Consider the following 21,725-nt stretch of genomic DNA (forward strand, 5'->3'; position numbering starts at 1 on the left):
CTGTCCTATCCGGTAATTCGTGTTTTTGTTTCTTGTGAAAAAATGTCGCAAAAGTTCCATAAACAGTTTTCTGCTGTCGTGTTTCGTACAAAGTTTTTTTGTTGCCTCGTTCATCAGTTACCGGAAATAACTACATTGTTGTCCTCTTGGAAACTATTCAATCGTTCTGGTGAAGGCTCCTTTGTTCAGAACGTATCGGCTGCTCTTTTTACTGAAAAATATATTAGTAGCTCACTTACAAAAGATTAGTACAGTAGTTCACACTTTATAGCTTCCCTTCATGTGTTACAATACACAAGTGTCATTTTGTTGAAGGGGTGGGGGAGTCAGTTTCGCCTATATGCTTCATAACCTTTTCCCCCTGCCCTTGTCTCTTTTGTTTTTGCACAGCCTAAGGCAACATTACTGCTAGCATGCTGCTCGACACGAAGTGTCACCCCTGATATCCGTGTCAACAAACGTGTCTGCCGTTCATTCTTCGTATTTTCTGTCTAACATGTGTATTAACCATTTACTATCGTACTATTCTTTTACAGTTACACTTTTGTCCGGTTTCCTACGCCACTACAATGCTGTCACGTTTTCTGACATCATCGCTTGTAGGCGGCACAACATGTGGAATTTCCACAAAAAACACCAGGACACCCTAGTACTAGTAGTAGTGATTCCTTTTTCATGCTACATATGCAGGGCTCGAAATTCATTTTTGGAAACGGTCCCAACCGCAAAAATCAGGTGCAAAGAATTTTGGGTGCACCACGTAGAATAAAGTTGAATGTCAGCAAAACATAATTACAAAGTTTAATGCTACTGCCTGTAATTCTATAGCTAACTTCAAAATTTCAAACAAGTAATACATCAAATAAAGTACAAGTAAAGGTTATATTGCTTTCTCTGATACTTACATTTCAAGAATATCCTATATACTAGTAGTAGTGCACAATAGTACCTTTACCATATAGCCTACACAATTATCTAGGTGCACCAGTGCACCCAAAGTCAAAATTTAGGTGCACAGCTCTAATTTTGGGTGCACACAGGTACACATGCACCCAGTATTTCGAGCCCTGATATGTGTTCTTCACATTCCCACAACATTTACAGTCGAAATGTTCTTGTCTTCTGCCTTTGTTGTTTTCGTACTCGTGAGAGTATGGCGAAGAATGGGAATTCTAATCTGAAAAATACGGGCAGTTTTGTCCAAAAATTGTAGCAGATTGTTCGTAGATATGGTTGACTGGTTACAGTAAACAGTTTTGTTTTTCGGAGGGTAAATCCGGAAACTTCGTTTTTCCTTACAAATGTCTTTGCCAAGTGTTGAAAAACACATGACCAAAAACCTGAACCCTAATTAAAATCAGAATGAACGGCAAAATCGACTGCGATGGAAGGCTAAGAATTATATCAATAGCTTCCAATTATTACGGCTCATCAGCGTGTACCCCGTGGTTACCTGTAACAGAGACACAAACCTCCACGTCCAGGTGGATTTTTCTGACCTTTTAGTATCTGTCCTGTCAGTATACCAACCACTCTAGGAGGGATGGGGTGAGACCACTAAATCTATTTTGTTGTTGTTTTCACAGGTCGGGAAGTACTAACTAAAATGCCGACCATCACCAAGACAGACACCAACTTCTTGTATTGTTAGTTTTGAACGGTCAGCAACAAGTGGAAAATGACCTGATCGGTTCTTTTATTTGATTTAATTTCATTTCATTTCAGGAAGCAGTAATCGGTTGATATGGGAAGGTGGATATTTTTTTCTAAGATAGGTCCTGACTCCTGAGTGTAAGACAGTTTAAGCAGCTGAGACAGGTGATCTGTAGATAAAACCTGTATTTTAACAGAACTCATCCGATCCGATCTTTTGTCATTGTGTACCTTTTATCTTAGAGATCCCAATCCTGTGACACACTACTACTACAGAAACGGACCCATAGCTTCGCTGGCCAATCAACACAACAAAAGGAACTTCCTAGTGCTTTAAATCCCTCCTTCTCTGCACATGTGTGCTTAATGCTGTGCTGGCTCGACAACAATATCTCTCTACAAGATTAGGATAAAAAGACCAAGAAGTATTTCAACAGTAGAGGAAACGTAAGCCATGTACACGTGTAACCAATTTCTGGTCCAATCAGGTGCAAACTTGTGATGGAATTTGTCATGTTTTATTTGGTTGCAGCAGGATATTTTCCATCTTTGTCCATTTTCCTACAAATCGCGAAGAATGGCGAAAACAGCCGGGTGGAAGTCGTTCTTTTGTTTCTGTGAAGCGATGTGTGCCACTCATGATAATAGGTTATCATCGAGGAAGATTAATGTTCCTGTCTTCAGTGGCTAGCTTCTCCCACTTTTACACTTGCCCAGGGCAAAATGGAAGGGGGGTAATTGCTTCGCTCTGACACAATTTTAGCCTGAACTAACACCAGAAAAATTCGGGGTTTGTAACCTAATCATCAATCCCTTTCCATGCATGTTACGACGTTATTATGTTTTCTAGAAATTTTGTTTTCGACACAACGTGCTTAGTACAGTTTGCTTGAAGATTTTTATGGTGATGGCAGTGTTTTGTGCATTTCAGTTGCTTCTCATGTTGTTGTCGGTATACACGGCTTGCATACTGAAGGGACTGTCCTAAAGTCTTACGGCCGACATCGAAGTACCCTGAGGGGAACTGTAGTTGTCGGTATGTCTGTGAGCGAGAAGTCCCTTTGTGTCAGTTTTACAGTAAGGAAGTATGCGTGTGGAGGGAGGGCAGCGGGGTGACTACCTGTGTACTGGGCCGGTAGGGCTGCACCCTGGCCGTACTGTCACCTATACGTTACAGCCTACAGGCACGGCGGAATCTGGCAACTTCAACCCACCCCAGTCTGGTCGCCCCGGCCTCAGGATTGCTGCTTTTGTAGCGTAAACACGAAACAAAGCAAAGAAGAAAAAAACTACAAAAGTTGTGAACAGAAACGTAACTTAGTTGCTATATGTTGCAAAGCTGACATTGATATCTGATACAACATTTGGCTTTGAAAATTTTGTAATTGTACGCACACCGGCGTCTCCAATGTAATAACTTGAGCGCACTGTACACAGTGCGTACCCCGGACTATCCCCATAGGAAGACTTGTCACCATTCTTCACGATTTGTCCACGAAAACAGGTCCCATTTTCTCCCGTGAGCTGTGGTCAATATATACAACCCACAAGAGGACCTTTAAGCACCGCTGATCACTTTTCTTCTTGTTGCTATTTTCCTTTCTATTGCAACAGCCCAATATTATCTTCGTGTGTAGCACTACGCGGGGATCAATACAAAGCAATGAAATATTAATACAGCGGCGTGCTGCCACGCTCTCGCCTTTGGCGGCCAAACTAAACGCTTACTGATTTCAATTGCAAATCATAGAAAAAGGGAATTCCTCGATTTTTGCGTACAGTTTGTGGCGGCGTAGCGTGCATGAGATCTCGTGGCGCGCGGGAAGAGAGCGAGGAGTGCGAACGCGGTATGTTTGGGCGGTGTGACGAGCAGGTTGTCTATCGGGAATAATTCTCAAGGTGTGTGCAAAGGGATGAGCATAGCCATGAGCAGGGGAGCGGAAGTATGTTGGTATGGCTTGCCTAAACACCGGCTCCGATCGGTAGAAACCATCACAGCTGAAATTTGCTCTTCACTCGCGTTCTTGTTCGTCTTTCCCTAGATTATGAACGCAGTGTATTATTGCTCGCCAGTGAAATATACAATATGTGTTAAAGAGAGAATTCTGTTGAGATTAAATCAGTGGCGGAGTCGCTTCAGGAGAAGAGTATATAGGGAGAGTTTCTTGCAATAAATATGGCGACAGAAGGACTAGTTTCCCCCGGGGGCTCGTCCACTAAGGGCCGGCATAGCAACACGGACAGCCCTTTGAAGCTGGGATAAAAAAAAAGCTTTTCCACTCTGACAATTGAAACGGTTAGTATGAAACGGTAGTCGTCGAGGGATAGGGCTTGACTCGGAAATCGAGCTCCGAGCGAGGTGGTGGAGGTTTTATGTTTCACTGAGACACAGCGGTGGGGGGCTGCGAGTCATAGCCGCCGGGCACGGGGCTGACTGTGGACGTACCTGCAGAGCACTCAGCTAAATCCTGACATGTTTTAGCTCTGGTGACATTTTTGTGTGTCGCTGGCTGTGACACAGGGAGGAGAGAGGAAACAGAGAGCACGTATTTTTTGTTTTCTATGAACTGCAAAGCCTATTCTGCTTCAGTGGGCTCGGCTGCGCTGATAGGCAAACATCAACGCTGTTACAGGCGTACTAAACCCTGACTACCTCCCAAAATTAGCTCCTTTTCACGCACATGTGCCCCTGATCCCTAATCCGCGCGGTTTTCCCCCGCGTTCCCTGGAGGACCTTCAATTCAGACGGAAATTTTGTCTTTCCCCTTCAGTGACGACCTCCTCATCAGAAGTGCACGCTGCCAGCTCACGTTTGATTGCATCTCATTTCTGTCGGCCTTGCTTTCACTGGCTTGTCAATTTTCTCAAGTGTTGTAGCAAGGAGCGAAGGGAAAGGGAAGAAGGGGAGGAAAAAACCCTTTGTGGGCCCTTGGCGCAGCTGGGAAAGAGAAGCCTGCTAGAGGCCTCCAAACTCCTCGCACCGGGTCTCATTCACGGTGTACTGTTTCACCAAACAACCTGCGCCCGAAAAAACGCAACCACCTGCCCTGGGTAGGAGTTATTTATGGCGCTGCAAACGGGCCAGTAGACCCGTAGTGCTGGGCGCGCGCCTTGGCTGGCAATGGCCTGGCGCCGGCTGTTGTGGGGCGCAGGCAAGTATAGCCATTTTAATGGCTTCTCCAATCATCCATTTGTCAGCCAGCAATATTGTGGGTCACTGGTTCAAATGCCAAAGGCAAGGGTTAGAACGGCGTGCTCGGCCAGCCTGTTACGGGGACACGCAGCAGCACAGCCCGAATCGTGACCATTTCTCATCCTCGCAGGGGAGAAAAATAACCGACTTCGTTTTTATTCTATCCTATTTGTTGTGAGTGAGGCGCGCTCTCGGACGATTTGAAGACTCTCCTTACCGGAAACAGCGCTGGTTTAATCACTTCTCGCTCCAAGACAAAAACCGTTATCTCACGCATGCCATCCCCGCAAAACAGTTTATAGCATGTGCCAGCAAAGACTTGCCTTTATTACAGTGGTATGTCATTGCCCCAGGGTCAGTGATAGTGGATGGGGAGAGATCCGCCGTTTCATTGCAGCTACCGGCGGAATGTTGACTTCGCTATCGGTACACTGGCTTGGAAGGTAGGGGTGACAACAAACCTCTTTCTTGGAGTACTAGAGGGTCCATTAGTTCTAGCCCCTCTAATACCCTATTTACAAGCTGGCGTCCACTTACAAAATATTGCCCCCATCTACAGCCGGCTACGTTCAAACGAAAACGCCAGGGTCATGAGAGCGGCGGCGAGCCTGTAAAAAGGCTGGGTTTCTATCGTGCCAAAGGGATGAGATGATCCCTACACCAACACCCTTCTGATGGTTCCCGGCTTCCAACAAAGGTTGAGTGTAAAAACACCTCCTTTCCTTAAAAAATGAACTACCCCGTCTTGACCGTTCGTCGATATGTCGCTTCCAGCAATCTGACCCCTCTCTCTCTCTTCATACGATCGAAAATTAATGAGAGCTCCGAAATATAATTACAATTATGAAATAGATCACGATGACCTCCAAATACTGCCTGAGCGTCAATTTTCCCAGGGAAATGTGAAAGGGTTGGCCTTTGACGCCGCAGGGCCAAATCCCCTGTACGTGCGGGCCCGCTAGGCCACAGGCTTGATATGTTTGTCCTCCGCTTAAAATCATACAAGAGTGTAGCTCTTTCTTCCTACCCCCCTCCCTCTTACCGGTCGGATTTGTACAGTTGTGACTTTCCACAAAGATTGGGCTCAGGAAAGGAGTTCATTAACTCGGCCCCTCCCGGGGCTTTAAATAGACCTGTGTCCCCTGACCCCAAAGGACATATACTTCATATAGAATTTATAACAGAAACCAGGCGGCTTTTTTCTTCCGTTGCCCGCTGGAGAAAAAAATACGGACCACCGGTTTTGTTCAACTTTGGATTTGAGCGTGACCGCACGATTTTGTACATTTTCTGCTTCGATTTCATGTGCATATTATTTCCGTTATCAATTTTATTTTACTTAGCACTTACGATGTCGTACGTCTTCTAAGCCGGGCGTTATGACTGAAGTATTCCATAAAAATTGCCGTCATTTAGAAAGTACCGAGAAAGAGTTTTGTCAATAAAACTGTCGTCAGCTGCGACATGAGAAAAGTAGATGATAAAAGTATATATGTCGTATAGATTACCTGCAAGACGGTATACGCCCATGTCGACTGTCCGCTGCTCCCTAGTAACCAGGAATATGAAGAATTTTGTCGCAATCATAAAGGATTTTCCTTCACAAGCCATGAACTGATACGTGTGTTTCTTGGATAGAAGTGATCCATGTTTATATATTGGTGGAAACCAACTGAGGGGCGATTTTGCAATGGATCGAAAAAATAAATTGGGCTCTCGAATCGGTACGGGAGGGAATGTTGAGAAGGGCAGTTGTGAAGGCAAAAAGCTTTTAGTGGTCGAAAATTACAACAAACCGACAGCTCTAGTTTGGGCGCAAGGAGAGGCAGGGCTCAATTTGGAGCCTGGGGCCACCTGTCGTCTTGTGCCGAGAAAATTGGGCACCCGGCGCGGCGGACCCTCCTCCCGGGCCGCCACGGCTGTCCTAATCTCGCCCAGTGGGGTTGATTACTACTTTGTAGCAAAATTGAGAATGTCCTGTTGGGGTGTGTTTTGGAGGTCCAACGGTGTGTGTGTGTGCCTGTCACTTTGTGTCTGTCTGCCTGTGCCTGCGTGTGCGTGTTTGTGTGTGTGTGTTTGTTTGTATGTGTTCGCGCATGTGTGTGTTTATAAGTGTTCGTGCATGTGTGTGTGTGTGCATGTGTGTCCGTGTTTATATAATAGTGTTTTATTGACAGATTGTGCGAGTGTGTTTGTGTATAAGGGTGTGCGCGAGTCCTTTTTGTGTATTCTTGTATGTCTTTTCGTCTCTCGTACGACTCGGAAGTGAACAGTTCCGCTTCTAAATCCTGCCCCGACTCTAACCGCCTATCCACGCGCTATCAAACTGCAAAGCGCACAGAGAGAAAAAAAAAGGTGAATAGGGGTGTGGGTGGTATTACTTTGTGTCCAAGTGCGAGACCTTACTTTTCCGGGTAAAGTGTGTCCAATTTAGAGGAGGTAAAGCCGCTTCTGCATCAGAATCGGGGAGGCTGACTTCATACGCCGGCTCTGGTATTAAATATGTTCCCCCCGAAGACGTGACAGCCGTCCGGTGGTGCCATTAAAGCCCACCGGCCGCGCTGGCCGGGTCTCGTAAAGCCCGACTAATGGAGCCAGCCACGGGCACACGTATTTGCTACTTTACCTACGGGGTAATAAAAGGCCTGTCGATATTGGGGGAAGCAATTTCGTCCCTTTAGAGCACAGCTGCACCCCTGCTTTAGTTGTGATGTGCCCATAGACTCGTTAAGACGGACGAAGAGGCGCACGCTCTTGTCTACCGTTCTCTATAGTCCGCAGACGCAGCCTACTTCATTTGGTGTTAATGTGTCAAAAAATAAGTAAAAAAGGGCTTCATTTATGGTGCGCGGCTGTTCCTGGTTTCGTATTACCGTAGAAAGTATATACACGGCCAGAAAGTAGGACAAGGGGATTAAATACCAAGTGCGTATGTTGATAGATAGGGTAAGCAAGAAATTTCAAAAGTGAATACGTCATACTATCTTAATCCATAGAATTGAATGTAAAGGTTTATGTAGCTTCAGTGAACCTAATATGTGAGAGTGACACGACTTGCCTGTTTCTCTCTCTCTCTCTCTCTCTCTCTCTCTCTCTCTCTCTCTCTCTCTCTCTCTCTCTCTCACACACACACACACACACACACACACACACACACACACACACACACACACACACACACACACACACACACACACACACACACACACACACACACGTATAATAAGTTCCATGGTGACCGTAGAAGACCCAGGCCACGGGCAGTGGAACAATGGGAGTTCGGTCTGAACGGCCGCAATCTATTCCGGACATCCTTCATCCACTCGGACCGGAGTCTAACAAAGCGTGACCTCTCGGTACTATTACCGTCCCATCACGGTCCATATATCACGTCAGTGGAAACAGACGATCTTCGGAATAATGGACACCGGACTAAATTTTTGTACGTCATTCACGCAAGTTGAACAATACAGGAACGTTACATCCAATGTGTCGGCAATTTTTTTTTATAAACTAAACAAAGGGCACTTGTGAAGACAAAAAAAAAAGAATCGCGTATTCTGTCAGGGATTGTGGGTGTTATCTTATGTATTTTCTTACTTATCTGTTTGATTTGATTGGTACAGGTCTTCAAGGTCATACAACATACTCGCCGGAAATGGCGTACTGATCAAGAGCGCTAAACTTTATTTAAAAAGCAAAGTGACTGCAGAGCGTCGCTATTGGCCAGTCGTGCAACACTGTTACTCATCGTGTGGCCCGTAGACGGTCGATAAAGAGGCTATCGCAATTACTTCTATCTTTATGACTTGTCTAATTTGAGCTTATTGACGGTCGACTTGGCGGCAACGGATCCGAAGTGTAGAGAAACCCATGTCCGCCAGGAGACGGACAACTGTGTACTGATTTTCTTAAAACTTTGTAAAGACTCTGAAATGTTACAACCTTCCCAATTTAATGCCAGGCAAGTTGTACGTGGAAACGGTCTTATTCGGAAGTTTTTACGTCAAGCTTGTTGAGGCAAACGGACTCTTTGTGACCCGATATTTTACATATGCCACTCAATGTTTAACGCTGTCTCAAACCATTAGACATTCGCGAACATTCGCCAAGATAAAGAAGACTCTACTGCCACTGAGCATGTACTAAAAAAATAATACTAAAAATGACTTTGTCACATTTTATTCAACAACGTCCGTTCGTAACGTTATAGTTTTGAACAGTTAGCGGAAGAAGCACGCACACACGGTCGTGACGGCATTTTAGCCGCAACTCCATGTCATGTAAACCTGTCCATCACCTGACACATTACCATGGTAACGAAGTATGATGTCTTACCGCTTGCAGTGCTGTTGAAGCCCTGAGGGAGAGCTCTGCGTGGGTGTACAATAGTTCGGCCAAAGAACCGGTTTCCTCCCTCCTCGGTGGTTAGGTAAAAGTCAAAGGCCGTTTCCTTCCTCCACCGAGCCCTTGTAGTTAACGACAGAGGGTATTGTTTCCCTACAGTAGCCGGCATGATGGTCGCAGCAAAACAAGTCATCGGCAGGTGTGACGTCAGAATCAGACGACAACTGTGGGGCAAGTTTCCGCTTTGTCTGCCCTAGGTCTGTGGCGTACACGTACCTCATCAACATATTAATGCCATCCAATATGGCAGAAATGAACTTTGTCACTTATTGACCAAAATTAGCATGGCATTCATCCTGGTCTAGTTTCAGTCTGCTTCTCTGATCTCTTCCCCGTAAGATTCAATGCTACACCATAAAAAGAAAATAGACAGAAAATTCTTGCAGTTCCAAACTAAATTTCATTGAGTCCATGCTGGAATGAGACGTATTGATTATAATATGTTGGTTTCAACTTTGTCGTTGTAAGAAATCGTTACTGGTGGTAATGATTGGTTTTCTGTATTAATTTAGATGTTATTGAATTGGGTATGGTATTCCCTAAAAATCAAGATATGCAGTAAGCAACACAAACTTTCACCAAGGCAGGACCAGAAAAAAATTAGAAATTGTGTCTATCTAAGAATCCTTAAGAAACACTTTTTTTGGAACGTTCCAAGACGTGACACGAGAAATAAGAAGATACAGAGAAAATAGCGACCAATAGCCTCCATAGCAGGCTCTGAACCGGCCTTTTTAGGGGCTAAATAATACACCTTTTGCTGCCAGCCCGTAACCATCAGCCACCCCCGTAAAATGTTTGGCGGGCACTCGGTGACATTTGTTGTAAAATCTTGTCACCTTTATTGGTCAGCCTCCGGTAGGTAACGTTACCCGTCAGTTGCTCTGACGGTGTCTTGTAGTGACCCCTGTGGGGTCCGACAGGGTACCGCGTGCTTATCACATCCAGGTGGGGCAGTTGTAGGATCCCTGCCGAATGCCCCGCGAACAACGGCCGGGCATCAGGCAGGCTCCTGGTGGGCACTCGTCATATGTGGAGGGGTATATAAAATTGCACTGGAGCTCAAAAAGAAACAGGATATACGAAGTTCACGCTTTAGTTATGCTCACCTTTTCTGTAACGTCACACTTGACCCGGTCTTACTAAGTACACAATATTTATTCTGTGCACTTGGTTCGTAACGTAGCGTAACAATACTTTATATTCTATTCTCTTTGCCAATGACACCTTCATATTCATTTCCCACAAAACCTTCTCTGATACAACTGGCTAAACAAGATATGTGTAAAGTACATGGTTTGAAACAAATACGTTGCTAACAGATTCTCCAAAGACAAATTGTATTATTTTTGTTGTTGTAAAAATTAAAGTTATGATATCAATAAGGAAAAAATGTTGTCACAGAATGTTCCTAATAGACAGGAGAAACAGACCAAAATGTTAAAAATAATTTCGTTTTCGTAATAACAAATGAACAATTAAACTGGAAAGTCTTTCTCTGCTATAAGTAAAAAGTTGCTAAAACAATTGGTGTTATTGTGAAAATTGAATACGTCATTCCTCAAAAGACTTTCACAACTATATGCAGCAACCTTTTATACCCATATTTGACTTACTGTAACATTGTTTGGGATGACGTACAACTATACATCCTCTTATAATTCTCCAAAAGAAATTCACAAGGATAGGATATCCGGATGCGCACTGCTTCTGACTTTCGCAGACGAGGAGGGCCTAGTATAAGCTATATACGCTTTTTCCTCCTCCTGAACCTGTTCTTACCTATTGTTTATCATACCGCGGACAAAAAGACGCCGTGACCTAATCGTGAGCACACCGAGAGGAACCCCTTCGGTTGCCGGCAGTCCACCGGGACAAATAGTGATTTGTCTGCTTGTTTGTTTGTTTGTTTATTTATTTGCACACCAAGAAAATCTATAATACATGATGGCCCAGGTAGAATTTAAGTCAGAACTAAATTTTTGTCGGGTCCCCGCCGTGCCCAAAAATAGCCCGATAGCAGCAGGGTGCTCCACAGGGCCACGTAGGGGTCACGCCCGAAAGTGCCAAAAACGGCACGGGAACTAACGTTACCCGGCGGGGTCCCTTTTTCCAATTGTGACCGTAGCATATGGAGGCTAAGAGACCAAGGAGTTCATAAGCTAGTACCCATAACAACAGTGGCGCACGTAGACCCTCAAAACTAGATAAACACTGTGTCAGATAAGTTGTGACATTAATTATTGTAACATTTTGAATGAACCAGGCTACTTCCGACTTTGAGAAAGCCAACAACCAATACGTGACCTCGGCTTGAGATGGACGATTCAGCACCCCGGTCAGAGACACCAGAACAGAGCGCGAGTGCAACAGAACGGCATGGTTCCGACCTATTTATCACCACTAAGCCGTATTCTCTCAAACGGTAGTTGACCTCGTTCCCTAATCAGGCTTGATTTGATTTGATTGTGTTTCGGTTGTTGATCTGTCCCTGTTTGGGGAGACCTGTGTCTTCCTGTTGCCAATCGTGTCCACGGAGCAGATCCGTTCATTTCTCTGTGGTTAAGTGAACATTAGCACGTTGCAAATGGATGCAAAATATCTGCTGCTCAATATGACATGATGTTGCAGCAAATGTGTATTTATTATGATTGCTGTGTGGACTGGAAGGGGCATGTTTGCCGTGAATGGACGACTTTTGAACGGGCAGATAGAATGACTGAACACATGACATTTTAATTTGACTTGATTTATCATAAACGTCGTCTAATCTGATGTTTTGTTTTCCATTTCGTCGGCACAAACATAACTAGGGTCTGTATACAACATTTGCACAATGGATGGAATTATTGCTCTAATATCACCTATCAATATGATGATGTGTATATTCCTCAAACTTTAATCCTCAGGAAGTATGGCTATGTATTTGTACGGTACGGTAACGCAACTACTGGATTTGGCCACCCAACATTTTGTCCACCAATCAGCACTTCCAGACATCCCAGCCAATCGACACGTAGCATGTATGAGCAGATGTGTAACGAATTCATGTTTTCTTTCATTAGGACATTTGAAGACGTAACAGTGATCTAGGACGATCTCCACTTTTGCACCGTTTAACAACTAGATAACGTTTAAAAGTCGTACGCATGTCACTGTTAATTTCGCAACAGCGCAGTCTGACAAAGTACGTTGTAGTTGTCATTCTCTTACAATCCTCCTTTTGAATTTTGAATACCCTTCTACTTAGGAAATGTCACATTCAATCAAGGAAAAACCCAGTCTAGTTTCAGTGTTTTAGTCTCCTAAGCTCCAACGCTTTGAGCTGACAACGTTTTGCTCTCAAATAGCCGGTCAGAGGGAGCTGGGCTCTTGTTGGTAAGGCCTTGAAACCGTGGGTAGACCCGATAACAAGTACTTACTCTTTGTGTGTTACCCTGCATTTCTCATCGTCCATTGTCGTACTGTAACCCTGTCAGTTGCTCTCTCACCTGTCCCTTTCAGCGCGGGAAGACCTGTCAGACTCCATGTCTCTCAAATAGCGGAAAGGAAAGCTTACTACTTCGTAGGCATGACGTCACCCCTTGAGGCTCTGTACAAAAAGTGATTCGCGAGAGACCATTTCTTTCTAGGCCTAGGTACCCAGTGACAACAAAAAGCTTATTATCTTCGCCGAGTACTATAGTACTCGGGGTAGATTATGTTTTCGGTTGAGCCAGCTGTTTGGTGGGTCTGTATGTATGTCAAGAGCATAACTCAAGAAACCTTTGATGAATCTTTATGATTTTTGGTAGGTGTGTAGGGGTTGTGCAAAGGAAGGTCAAGTTCAAAAATGGTTTACCTTGCGTTTTTCAACAGTACTGCAGCGGACTTTTAATTTTTGTGCGTTTGTATGTAGGCAAAAAAAGTGACGGAAAGGTTGATGGATCTTCATGATTTTTTGCAGGTGTGTAGATGTTGTGAAAACGGAGGTCAAGTTCAAAAATGGTTCTGGCATTTTCCGTCGGTACTGCAGCAGGCTTTGTTTGGATGTGTATTTGTATGTGGACAACATAACTCAAGAAGCTGTTGATGGATCTGTATGATATTCAGTGGATGGGTAGGGTTTACGGAAAGGAAGGTCAAGTTCGATAATGGGCCTTCTAGCGGGTACCTAAGGTACTGCAGCGGAGCTTCAAAATTTAGTGGCATATTTTCTGAAAGTGCTATGGTCATGATATTTGTGTGGTAGATAGTTCATGCCACAAGAAGTAAGTTCTGTAAGTTTGGGCCCCCTAGCGTCTTGTTTGAAACTGCAGTGGGTGTTTTTGTTTTGACATTCGGACACGTATTACTTGAGAAGGGGTGAAGAGATTGTCGTGATGTTTTGTATGTAGAGAGCTCAGATGGTGCTTTACACAATCGATGTCTAATTATAGAAAACAGGAGCTAATCTGCATAATTAGTAAGGATAATTGTAAATCCATTACATTCCATAATGGGGCATGTGACAGTGTTCCCGAAACAGGCCAACAGAAGGCCTGCCTGGAAGTATAAATAAACAGATGGGGTACATAAATAAACAAATGGGGCAGTCTCACTACAATTCAAGCAGATGTGTGGGTCCGTTGGTTTTTAAAGTGTTCAGTTTCGGCATTTTTGTCCAACACACGGTTTGAGACATAACGGAAAGGGAACAAAATAGAAAGCCTTACAAAACACCTAAAACATGTGAATGACCAGCCGGACCCACTCCTCTGCTCAGAGAGTACACTGCACCAAAACTGCACCACTGCTACATGTAGGTATTACCTAGTACCGTATGGAAAAGTAACATGTACTATGTCTTGCAAAATGTGTATGATATGGAATAAAAATTTATTCTATTCATATATATTGACTGTACCATTTAACTATAACTTTCAATTTTTTTGATGACCAGTTATAACATATATCAGCACACTATACACATATACTAGTCCTGTACCACCAAATAATTTTTATCCCTATCTAGACTGGACTCATTCTCTCCCCCCCCCCATCATAACTTTCAAACGGTATGGTGTATGATCAAGTTTGCAGGGGGTGATAAGCATGTAAATATTAATCACTCTCCACAATAAGCCTTGATTATTTGGCGAAGATAATGTGTTTGTGGAACTCTAGTTTCTTTCTAATCCCACGCACACACGATTAAAGACTTTGACGATAGCTCCTGTTATCAAAGTAGCTTATGGCCAGTGGAAACAACTATCGTTTGCACCAATCAGAAGGGTGAGCAGAAAATTGCTGAGATAAAGGGGAGAGAATTGTGAACGACATTTCTGTTTTGACAGTCTTACGCTGTCCATCTATTTGACTTCGATTTTATGACTCAGTAACAAACTGGTGTAACCCGTATGATTCATTTTGAAAGCTATCCCTTCGCTCCGAGAACAGGCATCAGCTCACGTCTCGTTCCCACATTACTCAGCAGCGGAGTTTGTGAGTCACATCGTGCAAGCCAACGGTGTAAGCAAAGTACGAAATGGCAGTTTACTGTGCAGTTCAAATCCCAATTTTGGTTGTGTGGGACGTGAAAATGACTAATGCATCTCTGAGCGATAAACAAAAGATGGCGCGAATGAAAGAGCCGTAAAAGGTGGCTTGGGAGGGATCAGCATCGATCGACAACTCGTACGACAAGCCTCCTCCGGGGCCGAGCTATAATCGCGGCAAATGAAATGATAGTCTTTTGAAATATTGAGGGCGGTGAATTTGGCGGGGATTTTTCAATCCCTATGAAACAGGCCTAGCGTGATTTGAAGATAGTATGGGGTCCCTTTGAAAGTGGGCAACGATCTTTAAAATGTTATTCGTCACCAATCAAGAATAACAGCAAAACTATCCAGCAAAACACAAGGGAGGTACATCGGCGAAGTAAAAGAATTATATTTCTCACAAATAAGAATGATAATCAATTCGTGTTTGTGAACAACACTGAATACTGAATCACATAAAAAGTGACTAAATTCCATATCATCACACGTTTTCATCCCCATCTTTTTCTAAAAGAAAAACCTGGCAAAAGACACTACAGATTTACGTGAACAAATAACAGGTACATTTTTCTCTCTGCCATGTATAAGACCGTGGTTCGTCACAGCCGCACGCCCCTGTTAGCTCAATATTCACTGAACGCTTGATCGAATGTGGGAAAGAGCGGTCGAAGGTGACTGTGACAATAACTAGGAGGCAGAGATGACCTTTTCCCGCCACTTTCTACGGTTGTGTCTGTCACGGCGCCTTGGTCGTGTCAGTAGTTTTGTCGGGCCGTCTCCAGCACAATGGTGAACTGCGGTCCATACATACTGACTAATGTTTTTTTGTAAACCATGATTTTATTTAGTATTTACAAACTCTGATCCAAACTCAAATGATGCTAAGATAAAGGGAACAGCAATGTTTTTTTATAAACCATGATTTTATTTAGTACTGCAAACCTACAATCATCTATTATCAACTACACTCAATGTTATTGTTCTTCCAAAGTTGTGAAATTATTCAGTATATGTCTGACTAGTGAAATGTACTGAGTAGGTGTGAAACTGTAATATCTTGAAACTGAGATTGATATTTTGACACCTGTTTGATGATCACTTAACAATTGTTATTGTTCTCCTAAGGTTGTGTTATTTATTATTCAGTACATGTCTGACTGTGATTATAAAATATGAACTAATTCGCCTAAAATACTTAGTAATCGGGAATTCAGGTAGTATGCTAAAACTGATCGAGATGTTGTGCAATGATTCATTATATTTTCCAAAACATTTTTATCTAATCAGAATTCCTCCAAGTAGAATTGCTGTTTGTCCTAGGACAGATTGCGATCGCAATCTGTACTAGTAGAATCGGCGACTGTCCTAGGACAGGTCCCGATCGTAGTCTGTCCTAGGACAGACGCCGATCACGGTCTGTCCTAGGACAATCGCCGATTGTCCTGAATCGCCATCTCTACTGTGACATATACATCCTCTGCGTTCCATGACATTAGTGATTAAGAGAGAGGACAGCCAAAGAAATCGTGAGAATGCAGATATTTTCAATTACCATGACCTTAGCGCTGTCAGGACATCCTACTCAAACAATTCAACGTTACTGGAATTACAGGATATTGAAAAAGGACCCCTGATTGGTTTGCCCACAAGCTGGTTTCTCGGGATGGCCAATCAGAAGACTTGTAGCTTGTGACTTGTATCTTGTGATTGGTCAATTCACAGGTAGTATTTTCTCGAAAACTGCTGGGTCTCAAAAGTCATGGCGTTCGTGAAAAGGGACAAATGGTGGCTGTGGCAGGTGGGATACGGGGTCATGTTGAAGTTGACAGGATGCCGTGACGCCAGCTGGTCACCTCTTACAGCTCCATGTAGCAGCCACGGTGCGATCTGCCAGGGCGATAAAGTGTAAGATAAACTGTGCATGTGTACTGCACCTTGTGGTACTGTTCTCTCTACATGTGTACTGTACCCTGTGCTACTGTTCTCTCTACATGTGCACTTCAACTTGTGGTACTTTTCTCTCTACATGTGTGATGCACCTTGTGACTGTGTTCTCTCTACAAGTGTACTGCATCTTGTGGTACTGTTCTCTCAGACGAAAAGTCAGAGACAAAGTTTTTTTGTTAGGATTCTAGCCTCTGTGGCGTTGCTGGTGATACAAATAAGTCCGCCTTGAAAAAAATCTTGAACATTAAAAAGTGGACCTTCAAGCCTGTGAAAGTGTTCTTCCGAACCCCCCGACCCCCCCCCCCCCCCCGGCTACGGGCTGTGCACCTTGCGGCACTGTTCTCTCTACATTACATGTGTACTATAACTTGTGGTGCTGTTCTCTCTACATTGTGTACTACTAGATAGTGTGGTACTGTTCTCTCTACATGTGTACTATGACCCGATTTACATACGTGTTGAGTCGACTTGGAGTCGGCTTGGAGCCGCTGAATCGACTCCAAGTCGACTAAAAAACGCGCGTGCATATCGGACCATTGATGTACTGTTTATTCTCCAAGCAGAGGCTTCGATCGAGAGGTTTAGTTTTGTCAAGAGAGAAGAGGGACGTAAAAAATCCCGGACAAAACTACCCCTCTCGATCGAAGCCTCTGCTTGGAGAATAGTACTGTTCTCTCTACAGGTGCACTGCAAATTACCGTGCCGCTAGGCCCTAGTATTGATTTAATCTTTGCCGTTGATGTAATCACGTTGAACCTGACGAATTGCGGAGGCCGTATACTTGAATCGAACAAAATTTGCGCACGAAATATATATTTTTGCCATCGGTTACTCCACTGTTACTCGACTGTGACCGCCGACGACAAGTTTGCTATCCTCCCCTCACCTGTTGTACCTTTGTGCTTACCTGTTACGTCTTGAGTCAATTAACTCTCCCGGCAGCCGGGCGTGGCAAAATGCCAGACAGTTTCTGCTGTGATTTCTTTAAAGCTTGGTGGGTTAAAAATAACATGTTGATGGAATGCATGGCATATGCAGGGAATGGCATACGTTTCTAAGTATACAACGTACTAGTAACCCCTTAGGCAAATAACAACTATGAACATGGTATATTTCTATTTGACCGATTCCAATTGTCAGTCAGAATTTGAAGCTTAAGCCCCTGTCATACTTGTGCGTATATACAAGTCCGCATGGGTTGCGTATTAACATGTTTTGGTTTAGATTAGGTTTGCAGCCGAATAAGTGATTTCTTAGGTTCGATCACTAGGGTACACAACGGTGGGTCAAAGTAAAAAACAACCTTTTCCCCGAAAACCTTACTTAAACGACAAAAAATGTTAATGCGCAACAGACGCGCACATGAATACACACACAAGTGTGACAGGGCCCTAAGCCAGTTAATACGTCACGTCAGTCACACTTTTTGGCGAAGCTTCAGGAGCGAGCTTAATAGTATACTAGTATTTTACTCCCGATTTACAAGAATTTCCAGAATTGCACATGAATTTCTGCAATCCGTCCGCGCAAACTCTGTGGACGCCCGCCTGTCGCCGTATACCTCGGTAGCACGGCCTGGCATCCTGGCACGCAGGACGATGACCTACTTACGTGGTGTCCGATTTCGTACTGGTGAGAGTGTGTCAGTTAGTTCTTGGGACACTGAATCTGGTATTCTAGCTTTGAAAAGGGTTTTCAACCCATCCCAGTTGATCTATTATCACAAGAACGTACTGAACATCATGCCTCCCGCAAAATAAATACTTTCCAAGCAGAGGTTGGTGGGGGAGATCGTCACCGTTTTATCATATGCTGCGTTTTTTGTACGCTCGCCCCACCAACTGGAGAGTAAAAGTAAACCATCTGTGGACACCAAGACTTGAGGAGCACCAAGAAAGGCAAATGTTTTTAAGCGGAACGATGAAGAACTTAGTTACCGCTTGGGCAATCTACACTAAATGCTTGTCGTGGAGGGGCGCGGTGTCGGAAAAAACAACAGTAACTCCTCGAAAACACACCCTACAGAGCTAGAATAACAACCAAAACGATCCTAGGATCCCCAGCAAACCGAAGTTTTAAATTGCTGGCCAAGATTCTCACTCCACCTATCCAAAAATGGCAAGGAAAGGACACTACACCGGGAGTGTGCTCCGGCCTTTTGATATCTGCTTGGAAACTCCTTGAGCTACATGTATAATAGTAGTAGTAGGCATTCATCGCTCTCGCACGACTCTGAATAGTACAAATAGTACAAATTCTACACAATGTACTTATTGTTTGTTTTTACGCTTGAAACGTCTGAGCTTTGAGTCAAGTCTCGAATTTACTGATTTTTTAACAAATATCATGGCAGAACTAAGGGTGATACGTCGGTACTTTCCTTACAGTGAAGTAGATCAACACAGACACCTTCGCCATGGCAATACTTTTTAATTGCCGCACTTATTTGTTCTTCACTTCTGCATTTTGTGATCTTTTGTATTTCCAAGTTTTAGACCGAACTGCCCGGGGCTATGGAAGCGTTTCATACAGCAACGTTCGGCTCCAAATCGCTCTGATTCCTGACGAAAAAGACTTCAGCGTTGGTAGCGATCGATTCCGAAGCGCAAGACGTATTAATTCGGGGAAATATGATCTACTGTCACTCCCAGACTGATTTCGGCTGTGTGGCCGGTTTGCAGATTTCGGCTCTGTCCGGCAGCGAATAGCTGGATTGGGCACTTTTTGTCGTGACCTGCTCACGATCACATAAGTAGCCCTAGTACTCAACCATGAATATACGTTCATAACAAACGGGATATCATTATAAACAGGAATAGATAAACTGTCCAAAATATATGATACAATGACATTCACGGAGATATGATCGACGGAAATCAATTTTCCAAACTTTTTGTTTTATACTTAGATATGTATTCAAACTAAGTGTTGTTTAGTCGTCTGACGAGTTTTGTACTCGTGCCTGTTTTGGAGTTTCAGCTCTTGATATAATGAGGTAGCGTGCAGCACTGCAGGGGTACGGCAGGAGACCTGACGGGGGGTGGAAGGTCTGTTCTTCTGGGACGTACTGTCAACTTGAACGTACGTCAAAAACGGAAGATGAAAGACACACAAGTGCCTTCAGCAACGTTACGGCACACTTTCTTTGATCTCCCCTTCCACCATGAACATTTCCTGATCACACGAGATCTCGGCGGATTTCACGTGTTTTGTTCAGTACGTCTGTTTCCCACATATCGTACAATTGGCGTCAACGTTTATTAGGGCGAGGCCATCGGCCAAGAAAGGGGTAGGGTGGGGTGGAATGTTGATTGGTGGGATGGAAGGAGAATAACACAGTCACCGAAACAAAAACAACCTGGAAAGATTAAGAAATCTTGTTGAGAGAAATTCATCAGTACAGGAACAAGCTATGTATTTTTTATGTACTTTTCCTGCCATATTTTTGCGGAACAGGTGGACCCTAGTGATTTCCTGTAGATGTGACAGAAATGAGACACTATTGGACACGTTAATTGACCTTGTATTACGTCACCAGGGGTACGTCACAAAAATGTAGGGTGTAACCCATAGGGCAAGCGCTGTCTTGTCCGTGCAGTCCTCCATTCTTTGTCCTCTGGAAACAGCCTACGGGACCTCTTTTACATCATTAAGCTTGTTGTTCTTTGTATGTGCCACTGTTGAAATAAGTCAATAACTTGAGTGCAGTGCAACATTGCCCTGGTGTATCCAAATGCCTGAATAAATACTAACTGTTCAGTGCCCCAGTTGGAACTTGAGGTCTAGGTTTATTAGGTACAACAGTGTCGTCGAGCTATAGATGGACATTTTCAAGACTTTCAGCATTCTACCGAGAAAAACACCAACACATAATGCCAATATTTAGAATCGCCTAATTTAGAATTATGAGAACGACATGTCATATTCAGGTAATATTCACCCAATTAATTACATGTCGTCAAAATTGTTGCCTTGCCCCGGCAGAAGATAGGATAGTTTTCTGATGGTGGCGTATCGTGACCTGGCGGATGACGTGGTTATTGCCTGTGTCCACAAGATGTTTGTGTACGATTTTGTACTTTGGAGCGCGCCAAACAGTTATATTATGTATTTAGTTCCAAAGAATTCCATAAATTCCAGCTATTCCGGGTTGGTATGCCCGGAATGTTACTCGCAAGCGTAGTAGTAACCAGTCAAAGATTCCACGGTAGGTCAAATAAGATCTCGACACTTTTGTACTCAACGAACATTTGAAGACCCACATTTTTAGTGTTCTGTGAAGCTTTATTTTTTTATGTGTATGACAGTTGTGTGACTGCTTGGTGCAGGTCGTATATTTTGCGACACGAGCCGTCGCTACGCAGCGTTACCATCATTATTATTGAAATACTATTTTCCCAAAAAAAAAAACACCACAACACACCAAAATATGAATATGAACAAGTGCTTTTTGAATGCAAATGATAGCCGTGGTGCATGGACTTTATTTACCTTTCAAATCAGCATTGTTCGTGGCAACAGACACGACGTGTATTATAAGATTAAGATCGGTAAAAAAACCCTGCTAGGGCCCCTCCCGTCAGTAACTTTGGGACTTTTTCGTTATGGAAACATACTCAACTACTTTTAAACACAAGAGAACGGGCTCATCGACTTTTCGACCAGACCACTAGTCCTCTGGTCATTAAGATGTTCATAAATTGGACGCACTATAAACTTTTTGGTGACGTTCCGACCAAGTCTCTGGCTTCAAATATTCTCATTCAAGAACAAGTAACGCCCGAGCGTAGCTTGGACTTTATACAAGCAGTAGCGCCCATTTAACCTCATTGGTATAACGAGTTACGGGATCACCCAGATGCCTATTCTGCATCCAGTCGGCGCATAGCTAATCCGTGCCCGCACGGCTGTTCTCCAAGCAGTTTCGGTCGGGGGGCTAGTAGTGCACCCCCCCCCCCGTCCCCTCATCAAGACGAAGTCCTAATGGACCAAACAACCTACGGTGG

The 21,725-nt window shown here is 43.8% G+C and overlaps 1 long non-coding RNA gene across 1 annotated transcript in view; it reads right to left on the bottom strand.

Annotated features, from left to right (window-relative positions):
* Positions 1-14,091: 14,091 nt before the first annotated feature.
* Positions 14,092-21,725, bottom strand: part of LOC136421313 (uncharacterized) — a 31,998-nt gene continuing 24,364 nt past the window's right edge. Inside the window, exon 2 of the long non-coding RNA XR_010753426.1 lies at positions 14,092-16,659. This is a non-coding gene — a long non-coding RNA (uncharacterized lncRNA). The remainder of the gene's footprint in view (positions 16,660-21,725) is intronic.

This window comes from Branchiostoma lanceolatum, chromosome 1 (assembly GCF_035083965.1).
Source record: "Branchiostoma lanceolatum isolate klBraLanc5 chromosome 1, klBraLanc5.hap2, whole genome shotgun sequence".
NCBI classification, from domain to species: domain Eukaryota; kingdom Metazoa; phylum Chordata; class Leptocardii; order Amphioxiformes; family Branchiostomatidae; genus Branchiostoma; species Branchiostoma lanceolatum.